This window comes from Camelus ferus, chromosome 33 (assembly GCF_009834535.1).
Source record: "Camelus ferus isolate YT-003-E chromosome 33, BCGSAC_Cfer_1.0, whole genome shotgun sequence".
Classification (NCBI taxonomy): domain Eukaryota; kingdom Metazoa; phylum Chordata; class Mammalia; order Artiodactyla; family Camelidae; genus Camelus; species Camelus ferus.
This window is the reverse complement of record NC_045728.1, coordinates 16,107,882-16,114,672: the sequence shown is the minus strand read 5'-3', so window position 1 is coordinate 16,114,672 and position 6,791 is coordinate 16,107,882. Positions and strand designations below refer to the sequence as shown.

General features: G+C 47.8%; 1 long non-coding RNA gene across 1 annotated transcript; it reads left to right on the top strand.

Annotated features, from left to right (window-relative positions):
* The first annotated feature begins 281 nt into the window (after nt 1-281).
* Nucleotides 282-1,310, top strand: LOC106728718. The gene is made up of 3 exons (XR_001364989.2): nt 282-403; nt 897-986; nt 1,176-1,310. It is a non-coding gene; the product is annotated as an uncharacterized LOC106728718 (long non-coding RNA).
* The last annotated feature ends 5,481 nt before the right edge of the window (nt 1,311-6,791 follow it).

Here is a 6,791-nt window from a genome sequence, read left to right as displayed (position 1 = left end):
TAACTCCTCTGGCCCCGGTGGTGTAATAAACCTGAGTTCTCCAGCTCTGAGAGTGCTGCTTGGTCTCTCTCCCAGATCCAGGTTGCTGTCACAACCGAGCTGTAACACTGAGGTGTAACACGTTTTTCTGTGACAGTTTCATTGGTCTGGGGTGCTGCCTGGGCATTGGGATTTTTAAAAGCTCCCTAGATGGTTCTACAGCACAGCCAGGTCTAAGAATAACTGCCCCACGGAATGAAGATAAGTGGGCTAGGAGCTGGCAGACTTCGTGAGTTTTCTCTGTTGATGAGAATAAGCTGAGTGTGAAAAATTGGGAGATTTGCGGCCAAGGGTGAAGGAGGTATCCTCATAAGTGACCCATCTTCTTTCTTCCCTGGTGTCTGATTTCACCCCTTGGAGTGAGGTAAGTTCAGGCATCCTTCCATCACCTCCTCTGTTGCCACGCTGCTCAGACCCCCCAGGCCGATGCTCACCCGGTCAGTGCCCGAAGGAAAACTTCCAGTGCCTGTGGCCTCATAGACCATTCATTGTAGGAGAAGGGAGGTCAAGCCCAGCGGAGTGGGCAGGTACGAGCCTTTGCTGGCTCTTAGCACAAAGAGAGTGTTGGTAGCTGCGCATTTCCAAAGTTCCGATGACAGTTTTTCTTCATTGAAGCTGTTCCCACTGACTAGTGTCTTGGCACATGGTGGGTGGGGGAGGGGGAAGGAGAAGCAGGAACAAGAGTCGTTTCGTTGTTTCAAGCCCAAGGGAGCTCGGGGTAGCTCTCTGACTATAACTCACTCCAGACTTCGATGAGCACGCCCAAAGAGCTACAATCTTTGTGTTTTGAGTCTGTGTCTAGACTTTGGCTAAGCTGTAATCAGTGCAGGCTATGTGTGACGCTCGCTGTGTTACAGGTGAACGGATACAAGGCAAGTATAGAGAGCCCTCTGCGATGAGGAAGACACACTGTGAAGCAGCTGACTGTGCATCGCTGGTCCTCTCAGGTACCACCCCCGCACCTGCACGCACGCTTAACCACAGCGCTCCTGTGGACATTTTGTATGACCTGGGTCTGCCATGCCCCCTTGGAGAGAGAGATTTGGATAAAGGTTGAGCCCCTGACCCAAGCTGGGCCAATCAGAGGCTTTCCCGAGGAATTTACGAGAACTCACTCACTCCATGTGGCTGGGCAGGCAACTCAGGAGCTACTGGTGGCCGTTTCCTGCTGGAGGACCAAGCAGAGAAGGATGAAACTCACAAAGTAACCAGGGTCACATCTCCTTCTGGCATCAGTCCCCACCCAAGACCCAGATACACCCCTGTCCTTGGCTTCTACGAGACATTTGTATAACTTCTATATAATAAGAAATTCTTCTTTTAAAAGTTAAGCTGTCAAGTTGATTTTTGTTATTTAGAACTAATAATAAAAATTTGCATTTATATAGTATTTACGCTATACCAAACACTGTTCTAAGTACTCTATGTATATAAACTCGTTCAATTTTGACAACATCCTTATGAGTTAGGTAAGGTTGTGATCTCCAGTTTAAGGATGAGGAAAATGAGGCCCAAAGACAGTAACTGAGTTGCCTAAGATTTCACAGACCCAATAGTATAAAATTATACAGGCCTTGTGGGTTCATAGTCAGACTCTGCTTACAACCTTCTCATGCAAACTTCATCCAGAGACAACACACAGGACACAGTTAATATCAACGCGAGGCATAGGACAAAGTGTCCAAGTAGCCTCAGCTTAGAAAGGGCGTGGGCAGCCAGAGTGGACCAGGAGAGCTTCCTGGAGAAGGGACCAGAATAAAGCCCCTCCACGTGGAGAGGGCAATGACCAAACAAAAGGAGCTGGCAGTGAGCCTGGCAGGGACCAGGACAGTGAAGAGCCTGGCCTGATGGTCGCCAAGGCTGTTAGTGGCTCCTGAGAGTCACACCAAGGGGGCCAGGTGTGGTGTAGCCCAGAAGTCTGGAGCTGGGAGATGCTCCATGCCTGCATTTTGGGAACATTCTCTTCTGTTGGAAGATCTGGTGGAGGCAGGCAGCCCGGTGGAAGGCCCTGGCAGCATGGAGAAGACTCTGATTCCTGTTTTGTTTCCATTTCCAGACATGTTCTGGCTTGCCTCAGAGCCTCAGAGCCTCAAAGACCACGCTTGTGTTTCTTCTCTCTTTCTGCTTAAAGTACCTGCAGTCCAGAGCAGGGAAATATCTAGTCCACTGGTCAGTTGGTCATGAGGCTGGAGCCCACTGTGAGCTCAGGACTGGACTGAGTTCCCCAGAGAGAGAGAGGGGCAGGCCCCACCCCAGGCAGGAGAGCCTGCCGGCAGATTCTGAACCACACCCCAGACTGCGCAGCCACGTCCCCAGCCTGCTTTCAGAAAAATAAGTACTCATCTCTGAGAAATACAGAAAAGGACAAAAAACCCATGATGCTTCAAAACTCTTTTCTGTGGTGTTTGCATAATGTGAACCTTCACGTGCTCAGGAAGCAAAAGATGGGGGGAGAAAAAAAAGATCCATGACTGAGCGTAAAGCATTAAAGTAAAAAATGGATTTCAATAAAACATGGCATAAAAACAAGAAATAACTGTAAATGGAATTGAAAGCAAATGACATAAAACTCCAGCACAAGGCTGCTCATTGCCATTCTGGAAACTTTACTTCTCACAGCTGCACAGCCATCAGGACTCAGGGTTGTTGTTTTTCTTTTTCCTTTCCACCTCTGTGAATTTATCACGTGTGGTGATGTATGACAGCCCATGGGTTTCATTTCACATAGCTTCTGCTGCCCCTCTAAACCTCAGGGCACCGGGGCTGGACAAGTGTCCAATTCTCCCCAGGGAAATCCAAGGAGAGGTCAGGGCCAGCACTGAGGGAAGGGCCCTCCCTGACTCTCTTGTCCTCAGCCTCCTCGCCCATCAATAAAGAGCCACAGCATCCCATGTGGTCTCTTCTCCAGTGAGCCTCTTTTCCCATCAGCAAAACAGAAGCCATGGTCCCAGACCAGAGAAGGTTCTGGGGGAGAACACAGCTGAGGGGACTGTCCCAAGGGACATTAGCTCCACAGTCACTGGGCTCCAACTGAGTCAAAGCAGGGTGAAGATAGGCTGGGGGAGTAGCCCAAAGTGGCAGAAAACTCATAGCATTTCTGCAAAGGCAGCCTGGGTCCTCTCCAACCAGGATGAGTTTTGCAGGGGCGTGAATACAAAAGCTGGAAGCCTTGGGGATTGGCCTGATACTCGGCTCCATCAAGTTTCCTTACATAATCCTCAAGTCCTGGTTGGACATCTTCATCATCTTCTGGAAGACCCTGCCCTTGCCTCTCCCAGAAATCAGCAGGCTGGGGCCAGGCCCAGTGGCTGTCTCATTTCTAACCATCAGGGTTGAAGGAGGTTGCAGTTAGATGATCCTGTAAAACCTCTTCCCACCCCCAGAGTCTATGACTACATCTTGAAATTGTTCATGTTAAATGTTGCCTTCTGAAGTTATTAGTGGTAGAAAGATTGCCATTTTGAGAGTGTGTCTTACCTGTGTTATCTCCTTTAATTCTCATCCTAAATCTAAGAGGTGGGCATGATTGTCCTCATCAGACATGTGAGGACACTGAGTTAGGGGAAACTGCCCAGTGAGATGTCGTGGTTGGAAGCATGATGCGCTAAGCTCATGAACCTGACTTTAAGTCTCATTTCTGCTTCTTCTTGCAACAAAACCTTGAGCAAGAGACTTAACCCCTTGCAAGGAGTAATGAGTTGGTACCCAAGACAAAGCCCCTGGTGCAGGATAAGGACTTCATTAATGGTAGATGCCGGAGGTAGTGGTTATTCCTGAAGTAAGTAACTTGCCCAGGGTCATACAACTACCAAGACCGGCTGAAGTAGAACTCAAGCCCAGCCCTCTGTCTCCCAAATCTGTGCCTTTTTCATTAACTTACACCCTCTCTCAAGTGGCTGCAGCCAGCGAGCTATAAAAATAACCACTTACTGATGATCAGTTCTTTGCTAGGTACCAGGCTGGGCACTTTATGCAAATAATTCCATTCCACCTTTGCAACCGTAATGAGGTAGAAGCCATTATTCTCCCTAGTGTATAGATGTGGAAACTGAGGAAGAACCTCTAAACCACCCTCTGTGCATCTTTAGCCAGTATGTGATGGAGCAGAACTTGACCCCTGAGTCCCCTGACTCCAAAGTCAGACTGGGAATCTCTGCACGTCTTGCCTTCTGGGTATGATAGTTTTTCACCTCTGCACCGGACACTCTGCTACGTCCTGGAAACACTCAGAAGTTAAGTCACCTGGGGTCTCGTCATGCACGAGTTATTCCTGAGTGGGGTGGAAGCCAACCTAAAGGTAGAGATTCTGTGGCTTTTCTAGATTTGGGAGCTTTGTGGAGTGTTGCCCAATTCAGAAGCCAGCTGAGTTCTCCCAGCTCATTCAGCCCCTCCAGACAGGGACATTGGAGACACGTCTGCCCTTCAGAGCCTGGGGTCTGTGCTTGAGCAGTGGATGATGGATTTCCCCCATCGCCATCCTCCATTGGCGCCCATCTGAGAGTGAAGCCAGCAGACCACGAGTCTTAACGCAATTGCTCAGCCAGCTTCGCGGAGTTAAGTGCTGGGCTAGTGCAGGTGGAGGAGGGGAAATGGGACCGCCACTCAGGGAAATGCTGTGTCAGAATCCTATTATTCCCCAAATGAATGGTGTTCGCTGTATCTGCTTCGATATTACAATACAAATTCGACCGCTCAGTTACTCCAGGCAGGGGACCGGCTTCTCCCTCCCAGGAGCCCGGATTCACTTGCCACCAGCGACGCTTCGCTGAGAATGGAACCCTGCCCCTTTGGCTGACTGAGTGAAGACGGCCGCCGCCAGGTCCCCAGTCCAGAAGGCCGAGAACATCCCCAGGGGATGGCGGAGGTTTGGCTTCTGCCAGTGATGTGGAGATGCCGGGCTCGGCAAGGCCTGCCAGGCTCTGAAATGAGAAATGCCGCCCGCGTCAAAAGAAGAGCTTTTGAAGTCTCAGCTTTCATCTCCCGATGCTCCCCCAACCAGAAGTGACAGGGAGGGATGAAATGCAATTTATTCACCAGCCCGGGAGGCTCATTTCCAAATACAATAGCTGTGCCAGGCAGCAGGCCTTCCCCAGAAGAGACCAAAGGGAAGAAAGAAAAACCCAAGAAAAAAGGAAAGCGTCTGAACGGGTCTGAATCAGGCCATTAGAAGACAGCTTTGCAGGGTGACCCGCTGGGCCACAAAGCAAGCTGAGGCCCTGCTGGGCACCTGGGACACCTCTGCCCTGGCCTGTCTGGAATAAGAGAGTGGCATCCTTGGGGAGGCTGGCTCCTGTGTGACGTTAGAAATAAGGCGACGGGTTAGAAATAAGGTCACTGGTTAGGAATAAGGCTAAAGGCACTGGGCCTCAAAGGAATCAGGCCTCAGGCAAGAGTCCCAGCACCTCAGCCACATGCCCAGCTCCGGGGAGGCCCCTCACCCCACCTGAGGCAGGCAGCCAGAGACTCTGGGCTTCAGGGATGTTGCATATGAGGGAGATTCTTCTGGAGTCACTCCCAAGGCTGCAGAGAGCAGCCACTTAGCCTCTCTGAGCCTCCGTCTGCTCCTCTGCATCCTGCTGCTTTAGGATGAAAGGAGGTAACACGTGTAGAAGATACCAAAATGGTACCTGACATTCAAAGGGCGTTCATGACTTTTTTTTTTTTTTAACTGTTCCTCTTCCTAGAATGCCTAGACCCCATCTCACTTTCCTTCTGGTTCTCTGGGCAAACTTTGAATTTACCTTCCCAATCTCCTTTTTGGCTTGCCTGATTCCCCAGGGCAGCCAGACACAACTTCATCCCTGACGTCGTCATGTCTGTCACAGCTTCCATCACACGGGGCAGGTGGACACCAACTGCATTCATATTTTGGCCAAACAACACCAAATGTTAAAATCCAGATTGGGCCAACACCCAATGTCACCGTCTTAAAACAAATGTCCAGAATTCAGGAAAAAAATCTGAAATATTACACCACATAATTATTATTACAATTGTGTACTAAAAATTTTAGCAGTCAAAGTTCAGAAGTTTGACATTACAGTTCAGGAACAGTCCTGCTGCAGTCATGAACTCAGATGGAGTTCATAGTTTCAACTGAGATCAGCCGGAGACCAGGGCATTTAGAGTATGCTTCGGTTATTTGCAATACATTTTTTCTTCCTTCATATGAATATTTTTTATTAAGTCTTGACACAAAATGGCTTATCATGGACATTGCTGCACATGAGCTTTGAGGTTTTTCTCTTTATAAAATCCCAATGTTGACATATTATGCTTAATTCAAACTCTAAAATATGAAGACTTTGCAAATAAGAGGGACTCATGGTCTAAATGGACTTTACAAATGAAACACTGAATACAAATTTTAAAGGTTATTTTGTTTAGTGCTATGAATGCTAATACACCAAAACAATTCTACAAAAGATAAGAATTATGATATAATCTAATCTCTACATTCAGCTGGTATTATTATTATTTAAATGTTTTTACAAATATTTCTGTGTTCAAAAAGGACATAAAGTTCTCTAGCTAACACACTTTCAATTTCCTTTTTATTTAACCCTTTGAAGGTTCTGAATAACGTATTTGCACAAAAAACTAACAGCTTTCAAAATGATTGTGAATTGTTGCACCGTTTAAATCTTGCAGTAATACATATATATTTACCCCTACACCGATGGATAGTTTCAACATAAAAAGTATACAGGAGACTTTTTTCACTTCCATTTTCATATATTTTATAACCTCCA